The sequence below is a fragment of the Dipodomys merriami genome, unplaced genomic scaffold (genome assembly GCF_024711535.1).
Source record: "Dipodomys merriami isolate MVZ:Mamm:240054 unplaced genomic scaffold, mDipMer1.0.p SCAF_8, whole genome shotgun sequence".
Lineage (NCBI taxonomy): Eukaryota > Metazoa > Chordata > Mammalia > Rodentia > Heteromyidae > Dipodomys > Dipodomys merriami.
The window spans coordinates 31,572,906-31,596,509 of record NW_027206401.1 but is presented as its reverse complement, the minus strand read 5'-3'; the positions used below and the strand labels follow the sequence as shown (position 1 = coordinate 31,596,509).

General features: G+C 44.0%; 1 pseudogene; it reads left to right on the top strand.

Moving 5' to 3' along the window:
* Positions 1-381: 381 nt before the first annotated feature.
* Positions 382-663, top strand: LOC138819127 (cAMP-regulated phosphoprotein 19 pseudogene; annotated as a pseudogene).
* The last annotated feature ends 22,941 nt before the right edge of the window (positions 664-23,604 follow it).

Here is a 23,604-nt window from a genome sequence, read left to right as displayed (position 1 = left end):
AGGGAGCTATTTCCCTCCTCCCCGAATGTCTGAGATCTCCAGATGCTGGGGGAAGGAAGGATGCTTGAGAAGGCTGAGTGGAAAAGAGAGGATAGGGGTCAGGATGTGCACAGAGGTGATGGCAGTGTCTTGAGGTCCTGAGCAGGGCAGGGAGGGGAGTTGACTCTTGGGGCAAACAGATCTGGAAGCCACAGGAGAACAGACTGCTCACAGTGCACATTGTCTTCAAAAAGCCACTTGGAACTCTTCTTTTAAATACATTCAAATAAGAGTAGGCTGCAAGACAGGCAGCCTCGGCCAACCAGTAATTGCATTTTTCCCAGCATCTCGTCTGCAGAGGAAGCATCATTTCTACAGAAGTGTCTGGGGGCATTCTCCGCAGAGGAGCAGAAGGAAATGGAAGATAAAGTGGCTTGTCCAGAGAAAGCTGAAGAAGCAAAATTCAAAGCAAGATATCCTCACCTGGGACAAAAGCCTGGAGGTTCCGGCAGCAAGAGCAAAAATATTTTGATTCTGGAGAGTATGGCTAAAGCAAAGATGAAGAAGCAGCAACTGCCCACTGCAGCTCCTGGACAAGACAGGGGTCCCTGGGGACCACATTCCTACTCCACAGGACCTCCTCAGTGGAAACCATCCCTCACCATCAGCAAGCTGACTGGCTGATTAAAAAAACCGAACTGCATGAACCTTCTAATTCCCATTATTCCTCTTTAATATGTTACTTATCCACTTCTGTGTCCTTTTGTTCACTAAGTCTTTGAGACTGACAGCTTTGCAGGTAGTGGTAGTGTGTGCTGCTATTGTAAGGGACCATTCTTGTGTAGAGGTTTTGATTCTCTTGGCAGTGCACTGATGAGAAGGACAAGTTAGAGCAACATAAGTAATCTACCTGAAAATAATGGTATATATTTCTTAACTTCTAATGTAGGACTGGCTCCAACAAGTAACAAGAGAGTTGTACCATTTTAATGTTCTGGCTTTCTTTCTCCTTCATCTTAATTATTGCGTCACATGCTAACTCCTGTTTAATATGACCTCTGTTGTGTTGATTTTCTTTGTATTTTCCTTCTGGATTTTGTAAAACAGAAGACCGCAAGTTGGAAGAAAAGCCACATAACTCAAACACAAGTTGATGAGGCTCCAAAAGATTAGAACAACCAACCTCTCTAGCCATAAAAAAATGCAAATCATAACAACATTGAGATTCCACCTTACCCCAGTTAGAATGGCTATAATCAAGAACTCTAATAACAACAGATGCTGGAGGGGATGTGGCCAGAAGGGGAGTGTAAATTTGTTCAACCACTTTGGAAAGTAATATGGAGGCTCCTCAAAACACTCTACATAGAGCTCCCAGTAATCCCACTCTTGGGCATTTACCTAAATGATCACAAACAAGACCATACTAAAGCTACCAGCACAACTATGTTTATTGCAGCATTATTTACCATAGCTAAGATATGGAACCAACCCAGATACCCCTCAGTAGATGAATGGATCAAGAAAATGTGGTATATATACACAATGGAATTCTATGCTTCCATCAGAAAGAATGACATTTCCCCATTTCTTAGGAAATGGAAAGACTTGGAAAAAATTATATTAAGTGAAGTAAGCCAGGCCCCAAGAAACATAGGCCCCATGGTTTCCTTTATTTGCGATAACTAGTATATGTCTGGGACAAATAGAAAAGGTCAAAAGCTATATACATATGACCAGATAAGATGAAGTTAAGCGAAATGAACCCCAAGATAGGGACACAAGTGGTTTCTTCTTTCTTGCTATTGTTTCTAACGTATTTATAAGGTACCACGTGATTTTTTTTGTTGCTTTGTATGACCCTTCCCCATGGTATAACCCCCGTTTTCACTGTATTTGATGTTGGTATAATTTGGGGAGGGGAAGGGAAAAAACAAAATGTTTAAATAGGGATACAGATTGACCCATTGCAACAATGAGATGTAGAAGACACTATGTTGAAAAACGAACTTTACAATTTAGGCAGCTGTGGGGGAAGGGGTGTAGTTGTGGAGGTGGGAGGGAAGGGATGGTAGGGGAAAAACAAAGGAGGAGGCAACAATCCTTGATAAGAAATGTACTCATCACCTTGCTCGTGTAACTGTAACTCCTCTGTACAGTATTTTCACAATAAAAAACTTATTTAAAATAATAAAAAAAGATTAGAATAACTGTGATTAAACTTGAATGGCCTTAAACCTATTTCAGCTTTCAAAATACTTGTCCATTCCAGGGTAAGTTGTGTGGCTTCAGTGCTTAGCAGCTGTTGGTGAAGTTCATCGCCGGTTTTGTGACATTACAACCCTTTCATTGTGGAAGTTGTGAATGAAACATGCATGTGTAGAGACGGTTGCAGTCACCTTTTCCCATTTTGTAAATACAATAGTTTTGCACAAGCTTTCACAAATGTCCGTGTTAATTTCACATGTTGTGCCAGCCAGCAGCGCAAGAGTTCCTTAAAAAATTGTATGTCCTTACAGCTTTTATATAATAAAGATAGTTTACAATTTGGGGCTTATCGAATATCAGATTGAAATCTTGGCTTGTTATGCCATAGAATGAAGCTTTTTCATTTGTTATTATTGTCCATGAGTTTCAGCAGCCTTGTGCAAATACAGTATGTTGCTTAGGCATATCATTTGTCCTGGTGAGGATACATAATTTTGACCTTCATGAAAATTACAATTCAGATAATATATATAAATTTTCTAAATGAAGGCTATTACTTCCACATTCAACTTTGGGGACACTAAAGGGCTTGCATTACACCACCTCACATCCCATTTCCCTCCCCTCCCCCTGTTTCCTTTACTCTTGGTATTGGGCTGTCTGGTTTATATTGAAAGCAATAGTGGACACCGTACTTTTACAGCAAAAATGTTCACTTTTCAGTGAACCACTCTTAATCCCACATTGCTAACACTTGACAGTTGTTTAAATAAAAGGAATTTCGAGGGTTTTTGTTTTATTTTTTTGCAATGCTGGGGGTCAAGCTCAATACCTTGCACATGCTAGGCAAGCATTCTGCTATTGAGGTACAGCCTCAGTTTTACAAGAACTTTACAGTGAAGAATGGTTGCGAAGATACACAGGAAATCATCAGCATTCTAAAAGAACCAGGCCTTTGAAAATTAGAGGAACTTACATGGTAGATGAAACTCATTCCTATTAAAGCATTTTGATCATTGCTTCTGTCAATATCATTTTAATAAAATACCAGTTGACTTTTATTTGTGGCTTCTCTAGTAAGAACTGTACCAGACTCTGTTGGGACAAATTCTCTCAGGTTTGGTGCTTTAGCTTAGTAAGGGTCAGCAGAATGGTAGTGTTTTTCTCTTCATTTTGACCGGTACAAAACCACCCCTATTTGAGATCCAGGCATCTTTCTTAGGTCTTCTTCCATTTATATACCTACTTTCCCATAATCCCACATAACAGTAGATAGTACATTGAACTAAGCACCTGCGCTTAGAGTCTGGTTGTCCTGCCCTAGTCAACTCCAAACAGTACTGTGATTACAGTACTGTTTAAAACATAATTTTATGTGTTAATTATATATAAATATATTTGTAATAAAAGAAAAAGTATATCATTCTGTCATATAGTGTATACTCACTATAGGATCAATTTAAGAATATAAAAAAAATCTTCCAGAGTAGAATTGCTATCATCTCTAGTCTTTCTTTTCCCCCCTGTGACTATTTGCATTAAACAGCAGACAAGATTTATCTGAAAGAATGGATGAAGATTATGTTGTTTCTGGGGCTGGGAAGGTAGCTCAGCAGTAGAATGCATGCCTTGCAAGCATGAGGCTCTGGGTTCGATTCCTCAGCACCATATAAACAGAAAAAGCCAGAAGTGGTGCTGTGGCTCCAGTGGTAGAGTGCTAGCCTGAGCTGAAGAGCTGAGGGACAGAGCCCAGGCCCAGAGTTCAGGCCCCATGACCAGCAAAAAAAAAATTATGTTGTTTCTGACCAGAAGAGGACTCCCATAGTTTATGATAAATGACTTGACATCTGCTTGAGTTTTAATTTGTAAAATGCAGTGCTAATATTTAATCTACCTCAAAACTGGATGAGAGTCTGTGAAAGAGTAAGTATTCCAAATCAAAGACTGTTGGTTGTCTCTAGTAAAAGTAAATTTCTTCATTAAGCCAATCTGCCTTCTATAAAGTCACAGTGTTTAGAAAAATCTCAGGATTTTCCATTAGGAAAGACCTATTAAGGACTTTAACGTGTAATTGCTTAGCCTCCATTATTGGAGTTGGACGTAGAGTTTTCAATTTGGCTTTTTTGTGTTTCAATGCTGAGTTTATTGAGGACATTCTTAGGAGTTCTTGGAGCATCATTTTAGTGGAGATTTCGATGGGATGAACATCATCCATTTCTCTTGGAGCTGTGGTTTGAGAAAAGGCTCATGATTAGAATCATCATCTTGTTCATCATAAACTGATGTTAGAGAACACTGAAGTAACAAATGCTTTGTGAAATCTGGCTTAAGTCTGAAATTACTTGTCTTATGTCCAGTACCTTCTACTTTTGACAATATGGATTTGAACGAACAGGTACAGTTCTTGCAAAGTTGGAATAGAATCATTTTTGATGAATTGGAAGGAACATGTTTGTAGTCTACAAAATATCCAGTTAGCTTGTGCTGATGACCTAAATATATGTCTTAGAACTATTCCAGGCACTTCTGGTTAAGGCCTCTGTGAGTTACTTCAACAGTTCCAATTAGTTGTTGTTTTTATTTGCTGTACCACAAATATATCTCTAAATATTTATTGATAGTTTTCACTCACTCACTTTTTTCACTCATTTGTATTCTTGAAAACAGTTCACACTTACTTGTGTTCTTGAAAACACGTATCAAAACTGAACTGTATTATCTCTTCAAATTGTGCCTGGAAAGTGGTGTCTGGTGATAGTAGTCTACAGAAAGAACTTTTCCAAGTGATTATCAGAGCAGCTTCCAACAACATTCACACAAATTTCTTCCCCTCTTCCTTTTTTTCTCTTGTCTCATCTTCTTGTAAACAATCCCTGTATATTTCCATAAATACTATTGGCACTCAGTAAATGGCTAGTGAAGTTATTGGTCCTTAATACCTTTTCCCATATGTCACAGTTTGGGACATTGTAAAATGTCCAAAACATCTTCCTGATCCAGATAAGAACTGATGGGAGCTGTCCCAGCTCAAACTCAGCACACACTGCCAGCCCTCCCTGTCTCTTTCCTATGCCCTCTACACCTTAGAATATTAGGATCAAGTCTACAGGTAACACCATGTTTGGATACTGTCTGACTGCTTTCAGCCTTCAGAGTTATGTTTATAGATAGTTGTAAACCATGACTGCTGTTAGCGTGTGTCTGTGCTCTGTTATTTGACAACTGAACAGCAGTTGCAAGAAAATATCTTAATTCCTTTAATATTACACCCTCAAATCTGCCCTCCCATTGACCATTAATTTGGCCATTGGATACTTGGCCTATATTAAAGGCCAAGAGTAAAAGCCTTTATTTGTAAAATGTGTACAGAGTTGGCAGTTGATGTTGAAATTTGTTAAATATCTCTTCCAAAATGATATGTGTGAAATATCCAAAAAATAAATTGATCTACTTAATTTTTATTGATTTTTAAAAATTCAAATAAATGAAGAAACATTACATGAGAACAGATGACCTCTCTCTGTGTCTCTGTCTCTGTCTCTGTCTCTGTCTCTGTCTCTCTCTCTCTCTCTCTTAGTATAGCATCTGTATTCATTCTATTTCACCAAAAAATTAATAGGTACTGGAATATGTGATTTCAATATGGAAGATTACAATGTAAAATAAAAAGGAATATAGGTAACAAATTATAATTTTCCTGTCATTTCTGTTAGCTATAAGAAGGAGGGAAGCTGGGATTGTGGCTCATGGCTGTAGTCCCAGCAACTCAGGAGATTGGAAGGATCACAGTTCAAAGCCAGTCCTGGGAAAAAACTTGTGAAGCCCTATAATAAAAGAATGAATGCAGCTTTTGATAATGGTATGCACATAATCATTCCAGATATGTGGGAAGGGTAAATAGTAGAACTTTGATCCAGTCTAGCAAGACTCTATTTGAAATATAATGAAACTAAAAAGACTGAAAGTGTGCGTAACCAGTAGAATGTCTTCCTGGCAAGCCCAGGTGCTGAATTTCAGCCTCAGTACCACACAAAAATAGAGGGGAAACCCACAACTTTTATAAAACCAAGAACCACTTGAAGAATACCCAGATAATTCTTCTGATTTCCCTAGGACAGGCATAGGACAGGCACGTCCAGAAAGTCAGGCTGCTCAGAGTTTGTTCCCAGCTCTGTCAGGGAATAATGGGGAAAACTTGGACTCAAGTTTTGAGGGTGCAGAGCCCTAGCTCCCTAGCCTCCAAAGAAAGGACTGGGATTCCTAGCTGCAAAGGCTCAATTACATCTTCTAAAAACCCAATAGTTAATAGGTTATAGATGGGTGAAGGAAATGTCCAGATGAATGAATGAATAAACAAAATATAGTATACCTACCCAATAGAATATTGCATAGCCATAAAAAGAAATGAAATAGGCAGGCATCAGTGACTCACACCTATAATCCTAGCAACTCAGAAAACTAAGATCTGAGAATTGTGGTTCAAAGCCAACCTAGCAGGAAAGTTTGTGAGACTCTAATCTCCAATTAACCACCAAAAAGCTGGAAATGGATTTTGACTCAAATGGTGGAGCACTATCCTTGAGCAAAAAAGCTCAGGTACAGTGCCCAGGCCCTGAGTTCCAGCCCCAGGATCAGCACAAAAAAAGAAAGGCAAAGCAAGAGAAGGGAAGGAAAGGGGAAAGAAAGAAAAGGAAGGAAGGAAGGAAGGAAGAAAGAAAGGAAGAGAGAGAAACAAGGAAGGGAAAGGAAATATTGATATGTGATACAATATGGCTGAATATTGAAAATGATATGCTAAGCAAAAGAAGCCAGTCACAAATATGTATAATGATTCCATTCCCACAACAGGGGGATCTGTATACAAAGAAAGTAGATTAGTGGTTATCTAAGATTGCGGTTGTAGGAAACTAGGGGATAAGGAGATGATGTGTAAGGTTTCTTTTTGAAGTAATAAAAATATTTTAAAATTGTTTGGGAGGGGACATGTTGGTGCATACCTATAATAGAGGCAGAGATAGGAGGATCTGGGTCTAAGGCTAGCCCGGGAAAAAGTTAAGCAGACTATATCTCAAAAATAACTCAGGCATAGTGGTTCATACCTATAATCCCATCTACATGGGAGGGAGAGGAAAGACAATCACAGTTCAAAGCTAACTTGTATAAAATTGTGAGAACCTCTATGAAAAACAAACAAAAAAGTAAAGAAGGACTGGGGGCATGGCATAAATGGCAGAGTACTTGCCTAGCAAGTAGAAGGTCTTAGTCACACACACACACACACACACACACACACACACACACACACACACACACACACACACACACACACACACACACACACAGAGTCCTGCAACTCTGTGAGTACACTAACACCATTGTATTGTGTACTTCCTTGGTGATATGTGGCAAGTGAATCATATCTCCGTAAAGCTATTGTAAGAAGAACCCATCAAAACCAAGCTTTCCTAAGTTGCTTTCTGACAGGAAACCCATGAAAGTAGACCAAAGCTGAGATGAGTAAGATTTACGAAATTTACTCTTTAGAAGATGGGTAAGGTTATTTCATATAGAGCAAGTATCACAGAGTGTATCACATCACACTCATAAAGTCAAATCTTGAGAAAACGGAGCCCCAAGACATAGAAAAAAATAGTACAAATGAATCCGACAAGTAGAGTGATTAGACGAGGAAAAGTCACCTGGGAGCCAGTCGAAGGGCTGACTCTGGGTTCAGGAAAGTCTACGATGTGCCTGAATGAGGAGAGCAGGTGCTCAGTGACCCTCAAGAGGGGAGAACCCCCAGGGTCGGAAGAGCAAGCAAATAGCCAGTAAGGACAGGACAGTGAGAAACGCAAGCACTGGTGGGTAACTTGGCAACGTGTGTGGGGAAAAGCCCTGCAGTTTGGGGGTGGGGACAGGAAGCAGTGACTGAAGCCATGACTCATTCACACAGCTGTCACCATGCACCAGCACATCTGCTGGATGAAGCGCTTTTCAGGTAGTAGGACTACAGCTGGCTCTCAGCAAAATGCCGAGGTGAGGCATGAAAAGTGACCAAATTAAGAAGCATCACTGGAGTCAGACTATTCAAGGAGAAGTGCATGTATCCTTTGAGGAAAAGTATGTAATATGGGGAGGGGAGGACATGATGTGCAGCACAAGACCCTCTCTCTGCCCCCCTCACTTAAGACCCAATCCATTGACACTCGCAGAAACATCAGTCCCTGTAATTTTCAAGGAAGGGCCTACAGACACTTGCCAGGCCAATGGATAACTTTGGTGGCTAGGCACAGAAGTGAGGCTACCCAAAGATGCCCCCATCTGGTTAGAATCGGTATCACCCACAGAGCTTGTTAGAAATGCAAATTATTGCTGAATTATAAAATCTGGGAATGGGCTGAGTGATCTGAGTTCTGCCCGAATACACTGAAGTTGAGAAACCACTGGCTAATTTGCTTCCTCCTTCAATGACTCAAATATTGAGTGCCTGCCTCCTTTCTGAGAACTGGTGAGTTGGAGGGTTAGCAGGAATTGTCTGGTGAGGAGAAATGTATAAGCAACATGCAGCAAGAACAGAACCCTATGAAGCCTTGCTGGTGCCCTGCTCAGCCTGGCAGGACCTGCTAGTGAGTCACCATTTTAAGCAGGATATGAGGAATGAGTGAGCTATATTCTCTCACTAGAGCCAGATGCTCTTGGCTCACAGTTGGAATCCTAACTCCTGGAGAGGTTGAGATGAGGAGGACTACAGTGTGAGGCCAGCCTGCAAAGATAGGGGATTTTTTTTCCAGCTTCTATCTCAGAGAAAGAAGATGGACATGGTGGCATACATCTGTCATCCCAACTACCACAAAAAGTATAACATAGGTGGATCATGGTCTTAGTGTGGATCCAGGCAAAAAAAAAAAAAAATCTCAAAATCATCTGTGAATTAGCTGGATCCCAATTTTGCCTCGCCCCCTGTGTTCCTTAGTGCAGCACAAGTGGATCATTTCCCACTTGTTAGATATTCATAATAACATCGTTCCAGCCCGGCCATGATGACACTAAAATGGAGACATGTAGGAAAAACTCAATTGCCCTGGGCTTTGGGTAATAGGGACCAGAGCTGGGGAAGCACAGCTCAGGCAGGACTATAAGACAGATTCTGGAGGGTGGAAGGGAAGAGTAGAATGTGAAACCATCAATATGAGGCCAAACCCTGAAGAGCATCTCAGAGTTCATTTGCTATCCTCAACCTGAAAAATTCCTCCTCCTCACCTCATTAGACACATCCAATTGAGCACAACTTGGAAAGAACTAGATTTGACATAACACATACTGAGATATTTCAAAGAAAAAGAAAACCTGAGACGGTAAACATCCAAGGTACCATTTTCAAACATTCAGCAAAGGCACAGAGGAAAACTTGGTGAAACAGATACAAATCCTCAGGGGGTAACTTTTGGGGACATTTTTTTCTCTTCATAATATTATTGGAAAACAAAGAGAGAAAAACAGATGTGAGATGAGTGCTCTATCATAATTATGATGGGAGGGAACACTCCGCAACTCTCTTACAAGGTTCTTAAGGATAACTTTCAGTTTAACACTCCCAACTTCCTTAGAAACTCTGAAAACGACCAACCCCCCTGTCTATTGGGGTTTGAACTCAGGACTTTGAGTTTCCTAGGCAAGACATTGTATTGCTTGAGCCCTGCTGCTAGCTCAAAATAGTACTTCAGGCAAAGATGTCACAAGGCAGCATGGTAGAGAGAACTAAGGCAATTAGGAAAGGGCGACAGGAAACAAAACAGAAGATCAAAATGATGTTCATGCAATACTGATCGCAATGATTTGAAAAGATAAGAGATTATAACCATAACAGTCCCAAATAATGCATAGGGTTTGGATATGTCTAGTCCCCCTGAAAGAATCATGTATTGGTCCCCATTGGGTAGCTCTGTTTGGGGAAGGTCTAGAAATTTTAGGAGGTGGGACTTACATGGAAGAAATAGGTCATGGGGGAGGATCTTTGAGGATATCCTGGCCCTGGCCCCTCCCTAGCTCACTTTGCTTCCTGTCTACCATGAGGTACTCCCAACACTGTGATGTTCTATCCACGTGCCAAGCGACCAAAGACTGAGATATCAAAAACTGTGAGCCCAAATACATCCTTCCCTATTGGATGTCCATGGCTCCCATCTGTAATCCCAGATTACTTAGGAGACTGAGATCTGATGATCAAGTTGAAAGCCAGCTCGGGCAGGAAAGTCTGTGAGACTCTTCTCTCCAATTACCCACCTAAATAGCTGGCAGTGGAGCTATAGATCAAGTAGTAGAGCTCTAGCACTGAGCAAGTAAAGTTCAGAGGCAGTGCGTAGGCTCAGAGTTCAAGCCTCAGGACTGGCAAAACAAAACAAAAAAAAACACCTTTCCATCTTTGTTTTTCTCAGATATTTGGCCACAGTAACATATGCTTACCCTGCATTGAGCAAGCCACCCATGAACTCCCTCTTTGAGAGTTGGGTAAAGACTTTTTCTGAGCCAGAAGCACCAAGCCTAAATGCATTTATCATCATAAAAGCCTGAGATTACATTCTATTTCTCCTAAATTAGTCACCGAATGAGATTGGCTCCAGGTAAAAATCAAGTGTGTCCTCCTGCTATCTTTAGCTCTTGTTAAGAATCTTTCTTATGCTTTTCAAAACAATCTTAGCCCCCGACCCCCCAAGCTGCCCACAGAATGACATGCAGCTTCTCTCTGGCACTTTCTAAAATTTGGCATTTGAGTTAGCACATCAACAAAGAGTAAAAGAGCTGGCTGGGCACGAGCCCAGAGCACATCAGCAGAAACCCACATTTCTGCCTGTGTCCCACAGAGATAACTATTCTCAAGGCCAGGACTGAGTGTGACTTTCTTGGTGAAGTTCTTTCCAATCCACAGAGCAAGCAACTGAGGACAAAAACACCAAGAAAATATTAACAGTGTGACCCTCAGTCCCTTTTCTGTTCTTCTATAGGCAACACGTGTCAAAATGTACCTAGGACTTGTTTTTATCAGATGGGGTAAGGTATGCAGACCTGGAAGCCCCATGACGTAGGAATCCATTTACACCCCTAGGTCCTCAGAAACAAAAGGCATGACATGCTACACAGACCCATTGGGAAGATTTCCAGGGTAGACAGGAGGCAGAAAAATGGGATAGGAAGTTTTCACAGTAAGCACAGCAGGCCAACAGCTCAGGATTGGCTGGTTTGAAGCAATCTCAGCAGGCTCCAGGCTGTGGAGGTGGCCCCTAAGATACCTTGTGTGGCCTTGCAGTGGCTCTAAGTTATCCATTAGTTTGCATGCAAAGGCATGGTTGCAAGTGAGTTGTTAGCTTGATGAATTAGCCAGGCTGGGAAGAGCAATCTCTCCAGGACGCCCTGGTGTTGTAAGGAGGGAAACTGGAGAAGCCACATTTTGAGAGGTCGAATCTTGGAGTCTTTATTAAAAGGCTAGTAACTGCATGGTGGACACCTGTCTCAAACACCAGCAGCCAGTAAATACACTTAGCATTGTTAGGAAACTGAGCCAAGAAGGCCAGAGAGGAAAGAAAGAAAAAAACAAATACCAACAAACCAATTCAGCTCCAATGGAAAGCTGAAGTGGGATGCCATAGTGACCTTAAAAGAGCCAGGAGACAGGAGAAAGTATACCAACACAGAGACATGTGGCGTGGTGTAATGGCACCTGAGCTGGTCTGGGCCTAAATAGGGTCAGGTCAGGGGGAAGGTCACAGGAAACTCCAGTCCCAGGCACTGGTCTGGTAAGTTTAGTAACCCATCTGTCACGTGCCTAGCCCTACCTCCAGAGATTCAGGCAGCCCATCACCTGGGCGGTGGGGGCCTCACCTTCCCCCACCATGAAGACAAGAGATCAGACCCTACCATCCACCATGTGGCCAACATGGCGCTGGCCAGACCTGAACTCCCTATTTCACTGGTATGTCAAAACATCAAAAAATAAAGGAAGGCTGAGATGTAAGGAAAGACCATGAGACTCCAATAACTACCAAATAACTTGAAGTGAAGTTATTGCTCAAATAGTAGAGCACCACCAGCCTTGAGCAGAAAAAACAAGGGGACAGCACCCAGGTCCTGAATACTGCCACAAGGAAAACTGGGGAGACATCTTAGTTGCCCAGTACCATCCCCACATCTGTACAGAATCTCTTCCCACAGCAGAGTTGTCCTATTGCTGAAGTATTGTGGCTGCAGACCACAGTGGAGATGCTTGTAGATCAACATCATGTGAAGAACCTGGTGCATCTGTAAGAATGTTTCTGAATGAGAGTAACTTTTGAATGGGTAAACTGAGGAACACACATTGTTCTCCCTGATGGAAAGCAATCTAGGTGCTTCAGGGCTGCAGTTCTAATCTGGGGGATGGCTCCACCAGCTTCTGCCCCTGTTGGTCCATGAGGTCTCTCTGCTTTGGCCCACACAGCTGTCCTTGCATGGGGCTGTCAAGGTCAGACCTACACATTGGTATGCATATTTATGTTGGGCTTCTCTAGCTCAATACAGCTGTGTATTAAATCATAAAATTAGGTGGGGTAACACCTCCAAATTTGTTCTTCTAATCAACAGTTTAATCAAAATCAATGTTTAAATCAAAATAGTTTCGACTATTCTAAATTCTTTGCATTCCCTTAAGACTTTTGGAAACAGCTTGCGAATTTCTGCAAAACTCCTTCTGGGATTTTGATGGGAAAGATATTGATTAATTTGAATGACTGTTTAGACTAATTAGCATTAACATTTTTCATAACACTGAACCTTTAATTCCTGTGATTCCTTTAGAAGATGCCAGCTTTATTTATTTCTCATCTGTATGCTTTTACAAATTTTAATATTTTACTCTCCTCTAATATAGATCTAGATCTAGATCTATATTATCGATCTAGATCTAGATCTATATTATCTCTATCTCTCTATATATATCTATATATATAGAAAGAGCTATATAGATAGATAGATAGATAGATATAGATATGGATATCTCTCTCTATATAGATATCTCTCCATATATAGAGAGAGACAGTGTGTGTGGATACTCTGTATATAGGTGAGAATAGTTCCCTCAATTCCTAGTTCATTGAGAGATGTTTTGTTGCTCTGTGAACCGGTGTTAAATATGATCTAATGCTTTTTGTGAGTCTATTGAGACAATCATACTGTTTTTCATATATAAAGTTGGTGCATGTCTGTGTATGTGTACAAACAAATACTCTGGTACTGGGGCTTGAACTCAGGACCTCATGTTCTCACTTGACTTTCTTGCTGAAGGCTAGCACTCTTATCACTTCGGCCACTGCTGCATTCTAGCTTTTTGGTGGTTAATTGGAAGTAGGAGTCTCGGGGACTCTTGGGTTAATTGGGTTGATGGGCTCATGGGTTAATGTTCAGGGCAGCTATGAGGACAGATAAAAGGAAACCCCTAGAAGGGGGCCTTCGAGGGAGAGGGAGGCCAGAAGATAACCATTACCCACTTTGCTTCAGGGCTCCCTCCTGCCTCCAGCCCTGCTTCACAGGAGTCCACTGTGCCCTGCTGAGGGCCCTGCTCCTCCCTTCCCCACCCCCACCTTTCCCTTCCCCTCCCCCACCTTTCCCTTCCCCTCCCCCACCTTTCCCTTCCCCTCCCCCACCTTTCCCTTCCCCTCCCCCACCTTTCCCTTCCCCTCCCCCACCTTTCCCTTCCCCTCCCCTCCTCTCCTCTTTCCTCCCTCTCCTTCTCCCCCTTCCCCTTGCCCTCTCCCCTCCCCCAACTTCACTTCTCCCCTCCTCTCCCTTCTCCTGCTCTTCCCTTCTCCTCCCCTCCCTTCTTTTCTCTTCCCCTCCTTTCCTTCTCTTCCTCAATCCCCTTCATCCTCCATTCTCCTCCCCTCTGTTCTCTCGCTTTCTCCGTCTCCCTAAGCCTCATTCTTCAAGGCTGGTGTTTCAGGACCCAGCCCCAGCCCTCACTTTCCTGCATGCTGAGGTGTATTCACATTCTCCCTCCTCTGGGACCTCGTTCTCCCTCCCTCTCCCCCTCCCCCCCCAGGTGCCCCACCCCCAAATCACTGGATCATGTCTGTGCTATAAGCAACTGCTCACTGCCTCATTGAGGGCAGGGGCCACCTGGCTCCTGGCTGGGCAGGTGAGTCAGCACACCAGGCAGAGCTGTGGAAGCTGACATGTGCCCTCAGACCCACGCACCTGAAGTCTCCCCCAACCCCCTCCTCCTGGCTCTGTAACACCTTTGTTCATTTGCTGAAAACACAAGGCAGGGCCCTGTTAGCCTGTGGTAGCCCATAGGCCACGAAGCAGACGCTCTGGCAGGTTCTGCTGCGCTCAGATCAGCATCTCATCACGTTTCCATCACAACCCGGTGAGCAATGTGTCGCTGCCCCTTAGCAACGGTCGCTCAAGAAAGCTTCTCCTATAGAGAGCTCATTAAGTTAGCCGAACCCACGTGCCACACAAGCTAAAAACAGCCCCGTGCTGCCTGGAGCCACGTGTGACACGTGGCAGATGCTGGAAAGGGCAAGGACACAGAGGGTTTGCGGGGCGTGCAGCGGAAGGGGACTCGGTCAGTGGAAAGAAGACCAAGCTGGACGCCCGCACCCCTAACCCCGTGCCCAGCAGCTCCCCCGTCCCCACTTTGGGGAGCTCTCGGCTCTGTGTGTCATTTGGAAGCCAGGAAAGGGCCCCACCTAGAATTGGTTGTGAAGAGCGTTTGAAATAGTAAAGAAAGCGTTCAGGTGTTTTCATTTGTTTCAATCCAGAAAACTCAGGCACCTACCATGGTGTAAGTATGTCCTGGAGGCCATAAGTGTCACCCATAAGAAGTCATCAGGGACACAGAGAGGATGGAATAAATGCCCAGAGATCAGCGGGTGCACAGCGGGGAGGAGGCAGAGGGGAAAATGCTGATGGAAAAGCAGGGAAGGCAGTGTGGAAAAAGTGCCGGAGGCCAGCTCCTGGTCCCTGCACGCTGTCTTGTTCAATGTTCAATCAGATCTGAAAAGAGCTGGTTAGAGGGAATGAAGAAGGCTATGGCCTGTTCCCTCATCACTAAGGGTAGCCTCCAAATACTGTGACATCATTGATTATTGGGGAGCCAAGTGGAGGATAGCTACAGGGATAAAAGCCTCAGAGTACAGACCACCTGCAACATGTAATCTCTGCCAGCTTTCTCTCTTTCTTAGGAAGATCTTGCAGGGAAGATGGGCTCCTTGGCTCACTTTGGTCTAAAAGTAGGTGGGCAGACTAGGGCACCCCGCAGTGGTGAGCTTTCCTCTGTGTGTGTGTGCATGTGTGCATGTGTGCATCTGTGCATTGATGCTGCACACCAATACTAAAGACTTGAACTCAGGGCCTGGGCCTGTTTTGAGTCTCCACTTGAGGATTCATTGCAGATAAGAATCTCACAGGGACTTTCCTGCCCAGGCTGGCTTCAAACTGTGATTCTCAGATCTCAGCCCCCTGAGTGTGAGGATTTACAGGCGTGAGCCACCCAGTGCCCTGTTGGAATGATACATTTGGCCTACTCTGTGCTAGGCAAAGAAAGGACCAGAATGAAGATGTGGAAGATGCTCTTGAGAAAAAATCAGTCTGATCGAAGGTTGTAAAGGTATCAATTATGCCAAACATGAAAGTAGGTCTGGATGGAAGCAGACTGGAGGGGGCTTCCCCTGGGGAGGGGTACAGATGGAGTATAACTAGCCACTACTTAGTAGTAGAACTACAGATGGAGTATAAGTAAATTCTTCTGCAAGGAGAAACTCAACTGCATGTCTATCTCTGTGCTTTTAAAATATGACCTCCCACAGGAGTGGGCTTTTTACAGGTCAGCCAAGGAAAATGGCTTTGAGTTGTGATTTCTGGATATACAACTATCTCAATTAGTCAGACATCTTGCCCAGGTTTCCCCCTCTGGTTTAAGAACAAACACCCGGGCATCAACAACATTCGGTCACTTCCTGTTTCCCCCAAGCCTCTGGGTATGGAGCTGCTCAGACTCATTTTCATTCCATTCTCAACTTCCTGCTGACCTAAATCCCTCTCTGTGTTCCAGGAACTTAAACTACAGGCCTCACAACAGCCATGTGTGCTGGCTGCTCTTCACCAGGTCACCTGGGCCTTCCTGACCTGCTGTCCTGCTCCTTCAAAGACCACAGCATTCCTCCCCTCCCCTTCCCCCCTCCACTTGGCCTTCCTGGGGAGGCTGGAAGGAAAGGTTAGACCCCCTAAGAGAGCCCTGGCCTCCTGACTCACAGCAGCCACTGCCCCTTAGAGAGAGGAGAGAAGGCTTCCTGAGTGTCCTCTGAAACATTTTAGACATAAGCAAAACCACTTAAACATGAATGACCGAATGCATTGTTCATCAGAATGTCAAAGGTTTCAGAATTAGCATCAGCCAAAATACTCCAGGAATGCAGTTCTCAGCCCCATTCTAGACCCCATTCTAGACTCAAAAAGAGTGTAAGTGTCCATTCTCCCCTCCCCCAGACATTAATTCTACAGGGAGGCTACCATTTTGAGAATGTAAGAGAAGAATTATACTTATTTGCAAGGACACAAGTACCAGAATCAAGAGACAACACACAGAATGGGAGAAAAATCCTCACTGCCTATTAACAGATAAACCATTAATATCCGGAACACACAAAGAGCTAAAAAAAAAAAAAAAAAAAAAAAGAACAAATAATCCAATTATGGAAAAAAGAATTGGACAGGCTGTTCTCAGAAGTTGGCATGGCTAACAAATATAAGAAGAAATATTCAGCATCCCGACCCTTCACCTCCAATGGTGAATTTATAGCCCCACACAAATATAAAAACACCAAGTCCCCAAATAGAATGTCTCCTTGTTGCTGCCTGAGCCCAACTGACCTAGAAATCAGGTTGTGCTGACCCACATCTATGACATGGCAGAGACCAACACAGAAATTCTCCTCTGTCTCCCTGCGTTCTCACTACCTCCAACTTTGCAGGCAGAGACTTATTATCACCTCTAATTTGGAAGGAACGAATTTCCTGCTTCCTAAGAAGCCAATAAAACTGAGCTGGGCCAGCCAACTGGAGGAGTGCTCTTCCACCATTCAACACAGGAGACATTAGGCCATCCCCCACCCACCCCTCCCCCTCCTCCCACACACCCTCTTTTGGACCTAGGAAGGGGAAATGAGTTTGTCTTGCCTTTCCTTAAGCTAGATATCACAAGACTGCAGGGACAGCCCTAGCAATGTGTTCTAGGAAGGAACTCTAGCCATGGGATCATTGCTATGCTTCTGTAAATTACAAAGACTGATTTTTTAAAAAAAATTTCTTTAATTTGTGCTGGGGTTTGAACATAGGGCCTCGTGCATACTAGGCAAATGCTCTTCCATTGAGCTACGTCCCTGCCTGACTGAAGCTATTTTAACCCCTAGTTCAATGGCTCCCCCTGGCTTTCTTATAGTTCCTTTACTAACCAGGATTAAACATCCTTATAAAAGAAAAAAGTGACAGATATATGTGTCTTTTATTTTCTACAATGAGGTATGAACTCAGGACCTTGCACCTGCTAGATAGGTCTCTACAGCTAAGTCAGGACCCATGTCCGTTTTTTTCCCTACTGGTTATTTTTTTCTTTTTCTAATACTTTTACTTTATTATAGCATGGAATCCCTTTCCCCCTTTCAAAGGAAAATACATCATAGAATAGATCAACTGGAAAAGAATCTCAAAAATCTACTCACATGTCTAATCACAAAGCAAGCATGTGGGTTGCTTTACTGAGAGAGAAAGTTTTGCACTTTAATAACCATGCTGATTTCAACATAGTCATTGGTGATTTCACCAATGGTTATTTTTGAGATAGTGTCTTGACTTTTACCTGAGCTTTTCCCTGGACTACAACCCTCCTATTTTACACTTCCTGCCGTAGCTGGGATGACAGGTACGCAACACCACACACAGCTTCTTTTTTTTTTTTTTTTTTTTTTGTCGGTCATGGGGTTTGAACTCTGGGCCTGGGCGCTGTCCCTCTGCTCTTCAGCTCAAGGCGAGCGCTCTACCACTTGAGCTACAGCGCCACTTCCAGTTTTCTGGTGGTTTATTGGAGATAGGAGTCTCACGGTCTCTCCTGCCCGGGCTGGCTTTGAACCGCGATCCTCAGATCTCAGCCTCCTGAGTAGCTAGGATTACAGGCGAGAGCCACCAGCGCCCGGCCACACAGCTTCTTTTATGGAGATGGAATCCCTTATCATTGAGATGGAATCTCATAGACTTTCCTGCACTCTTGGTGTCTCATGTAGCTGACATGACAGGCATTCACTACGACACCCAGCTATTGGTTGAGAATCGAGTCTAGCAAACATTTTGCCCAGACCGGCCTCAAATTATGATCCTCCTTACCTCAGCTTCCCAAGTAGCTAGGATTACAGGTATGAGCCACTATGCCTGGCTTATTTAGGCCTTTAAAGTCTCTGCCTTCTCTGCAGGCCCATTCCAGACAGTGGCAAAGGATAACACACAGTAGCTGGTACACCTGTGATTCTCCCCTCCTGCAAAACCATCTGGGGACTTAGTGAAAGTCCAGAGTTCTAGGTGCTGCTCAAGAACCAGTTTCTTCTGAACCAGTCTCTGGAGTGAGGCTCTGGAATTGCATATTTTGGTAGTTCTGCAGTATGAGTTCAGGGTTTTCAGCTTACTAGTCTGCCATTTAAGACATACTCAGCCCTATGTGCTTGCATTATTTTTCAGATGGAGTCACAAGTTGTTTTGTTTTGTTTTTTCCAGTCTAGGCTTGGACTGAGATCTTCCTACCTCTGCTTTCCAAATAGTTGGAATTACAGGCAGGAGCTACCATGCTCAGTTAATTCAGAAGTCTTCATTTCAAGGAGCCTTTGAGGGACAGACAGTGGGGCGGCTGCCCTGAGGTCCCCCCTGGAGGATCACAGCATTGGCAGCCGTTCCTCCCCTGGACAGGTGCTCACCAAACTGCAAAGCAGTCCAGGAACTTCATTGCCATCCTTCTCTTTTCTTTCTGAGCCAGTGGGGCCGACCGCCATGCTGCCTGTCATGGAGCATTTCCGAATGGGGGCCAGGAGAAGAGGCCTGGGCCAGGGCTCAGCCAAAGTCTGGTCTGGAACTGGAGCAACTATGCACAGTTCCTAGGAGATCCTCACCTTGACTGTGGCCACCATCTTGGCTGGAAAACTTCAACAAAGGAAGATCCGGAGTGGCAGTCTTGTTGAAAGGTGGGCAGACAACTTGCCTTAAAGTCCTGCTTGTGTAGCTTTTTGTTGTTGTTGTTTGATGCCAGTGCTGGGGCTTGAACTCAGGGTCTTGCATTCTTCTGTGGCTTTTTCACTCAAGGCTCTACCATTGAGCCACACCTCCACACACTTTTTGCTATTAAATTGGAGGTAAGAGTGTCACAGACTCTTCTGCCTGGGTTGGCTTCACACTTTTGTTCTTCAAATATCAGCCTCCTGAGTAGCTAGGATTAGAGACATGAGCCCCCAGTGTGGCATAGCTCTTTACAGAAGATTGAGAAACAAATGTCAGTCACCTTGTCCAGCACTGGCAGCCGGCAGAGACTCTGGGTCCACCACTAGCTAGACGAGGCCGGCAGGACGCTGCTGCTACCCACCAGGCCCAGCACTGGGTCCTCTCATGGAAGCCTAGGACGGGTCAGCTAAGGCCTGGCCTGTGAGTGGAGCGTCAAAGCTGCTGTTCTCTCCACTGAATAAGCAGGGCACCAGACAGCATAGGAGCTGCCTTGGATTCCTGAAGCCCCACCTCAACTATTCATGTTACCCTGCACCTCCTGCATTCCAGCTGTGCCAGAGGGTCTCACGGCTTGAGGCCTGCACTCTAACATTCTGCCCTGCACCCAGACTCCAGCCTGTGCACTGCTACATCCGTCATTGGCTCTTGTCACTCAGACCTTTGGACTCCGGGTTCCGAACAAGGATGCCACAAGCATCTGCCAGTGGCAGACAGCAGATCTTAGGACTTCACAGCCTTAATAATTATGTAAGGTGATTATTCGTGATGTTTCTCCAACTCAAGACAGCATGGAGCCCCTGCTTGTAAGCAGGGCTTGGGTGTTAGACAGTTCTGGATTCAAATCCAGGAGGATAGTTCATGCATTGCTTGATAGTTAATATTCATCATTCTTTCCTGTCTCTTCTCTTCCTCTCTTCCTTCCTCCTTGCCTCCCTCTCTTCCTTCCTTCCTGTCTTCCTTCCTTCCTTCCTTCCTTCCTTCCTTCCTTCCTTCCTTCCTTCCTTCCTTCCTTCCTTTCTTATGATACTGGAGTTTGAACTCAGTGCCTCACACTTGGTAGGCAGGCACTCTACCACTTGAACCACATCCCCTAGCTCTTTGTGCTCTATTTATTTTTCAGATAGGATCTTGAACTTTTTTGCCTAAATGGGCCTCAGACTGTGATCCTCCTATTTCCCAAATAGCTGGAATTGTAGGCATGAGCCACTGTGCTTGGCTGATATTTATCTTCTTTCAGCCCCTTTCTAAACCTTCTTAAAGGTCTCTCTCTATATATACTGTGAATGTATAATATACTGTGAATGTACAATAATTCACAATGATTGAGCCCAAGGAGGCAGATGTTTAGACTTAAATCTATATATTCCAACTGTGTACCCATGGGTATAGTTACTTAACCACTCTGTGCCTCAATATTTCCATATGTAAATGAAAATATTAAATATCACCTCCACATCAGGTTAGATGAAATTAAGAGATATCAGGAGCATCATGATGAATCCAGAGCAGCTTCTAGGACATAAAGATCTCCTGCCTAGAGCTGGGAAGGTGGCTCAGTGGTAGAGCGCTTGCCTTGTATGCATGAGGCTCTGGGTTCGATTCCTCCACACCACATAAGCAAAAAGAAAAAAGCAGAAGTGGCGCTGTGGCTCAAGTGGTAGAGTGCTAGCCTTGAGCTGAAGAGCTGAGGGACAGCGCCCAGGCCCAGAGTTCAGGCCTAAAATAAAATAAAAAGATCTCCTGCCTAGGACCCAATACAGTATTCAACAAATTTTAGATGATTCTATTGATTATTGGTATTACCTGATGAGCACATGGGTATTAGAAAATGTTTTCAAGAAGGATTGAATTAAGAAGGCCTAAGACAGATTCTCAGAGAAACATAACTCAAATGCCCAGGTAAATTGTTTTCTGCCCCAGATTGATCCACATGAGAAGTCACTACCTATCAGTGTCCACCAGAGGGTGCTGCTGCTCCACTGTACACCTTCACGAGGCAAATGGGACATGGAGGTGGTGGTAGTGGTAGTGGTGATGCTGGTTGTGGTTATGGCCAAGGTGGTAAATCAAATCCTTGGCTTTGATTCCTCACTGACCTCCCCAGGTCTGGTGAGCATTCCACCCATTCCTTCGACTGTCCACAAGACCAATACAGATTGTCCAGGTTGCTTTCACTCAGTACTGGAGAAAACCACAGAATCTGAGATGATCGTCCACAAATTAGGTACTGCTAAGTGATTATTTCAAACCACTGGTGAAGCTCTGAGTAACTCCATGCATTCCAGATGTTCACTATAAGCCGTCCCAGGAGAAGGCAGCCCTGTGGCAGCCAGTCTGTCACATAGAGGCCCAGCTCCACACTGAGCTCCTGCTTATCCACAGTACATGGCGTTCTCTAGAGAAATAGGACTGACTCCCAGAGCTAGCACACCTAACTGTGGGTGGGAGGGCTGGGCTCAACTAGAAATCAGAAACTTTGGTGTAAACTTCATGTTCTGGCTTCATGACTAATTACAACATCAAGTTTCTCTCTCTGAAATTCCGCTCTTTCATCTCTCAAATGGCTAGCTTGACAATATCCATCTCACAAGTGGAGGTTCGGGGAGCCCACCCAGGACATGGTGATCCTAAGAATGTCTCTCCAGGGCTGGGAAGGTGGCTCAGTGATAGAGCACTTGCCTTGCATGCTCAAGGCCCTGGGTTCGATTCCTCAGCACCACATAAGAAAAAAAAAGCCGGAAGTGGCGCTGTGGCTCAAGTGGTAGAGTGCTAGCCTTAAGCTGAAGAGCTGAGGGACAGTGCCCAGGCCCAGAGTTCAGGCTCCACGACCGGACCCAAAAAAAAAAAAAATTAAAAAAAAAAATAAACCATTTAAAAATTAAAAAAAAAAAGAATGTCTCTCCAATCCTCTTCGGACCGCTAGAGAGCCCCTCTGTAAATTCAAAGCAGGCAAGAAAGAAATGTTTCAAAATATTTTCTAGAGACAGGTATGGTGACTTCTGCCTGTCATCTAACTACTTGGGAAGCAGAAGTGGGAGGATTATGATTTCAAGTCAGCTGGGGCAAAAAAATTACTGAGACATCATCTCAAGAAACAAGCCAGGGGTGGAGGGAAGGAAAGTGGCAGAAAAAAAGAGAGGGGGTAACAATGTCCAACAATAAATGTACTTATTACCTTATTATGTAATTGTAACCCCTCTGTACATCATCTTTCCAACAAAATAAAATTAAGAAAACAAAGAAACAAGCCAGATGTGGTGGCACAAACCCATTATCCCAGTTATAATAGAAACCTAGATAACCCAAGGTCAGCCAGCCCGGGCAAAATGTAACACTCTATCTGAAAATTGACCATAGCAAAAAGGGCTGAGAGCATGGCTCAAATGGTAGAGCACTTACCTAGTAAGTGCAGGGCCATGAGTTCAAGTTCTGATGCCACCAAAAATAAAAATAAGATAAAATCATTTCTCTAAAAATTAAGCTTGAAAGAACTATCTGGTGAAGTGCAGCCTGGCCAACACTGCTTTCTGTGTTCTCCTTAACCCTTTCACCTCAGAAATGATTGCAGACCCTTGTGGAAGCGAGTAAATCCCCTGGTGGGTGCTAGTGGTCGGAGACACCAGCATTACACACCCTGACAGTTTCTAAACAGGTTCTGGGGTTGGTGAGTAATCCAGACTGGCATGGGAAGACTCCTCCCTAGGGCACTGGCAGGATCACCTCATGCAGGGCAACACTGCCACCTATTGGTCATTCAGAATGCCTGCTGGTTGCCAAGCAAAATTCCATGCACTCATATCTCAGAAATTAATCTAGGCTGGCTCATGTCTGTAATCCTAGCTACTCTGAATGCCAAGATCTGAGGACCATGGTTTGAACAGAACAAGGATAGGAAAGTCTATGAGACTCTTATCTCCAATTAATCACCAAAGAGCTGGAAGTGAGGCTGTGGTTGAAGTGGTAGAATACCAGCCTTGAGGGGAAAAGCTAAGGGACAGTGCCCTAGCCCTCAGTTCAAGCTCCAGTACTGATTAGTGTATGTACATACTCACACACACACACACACACACACACACACACCACACACACACACACATACACACACAAGCAATCAATCAATCAAGATTCTAG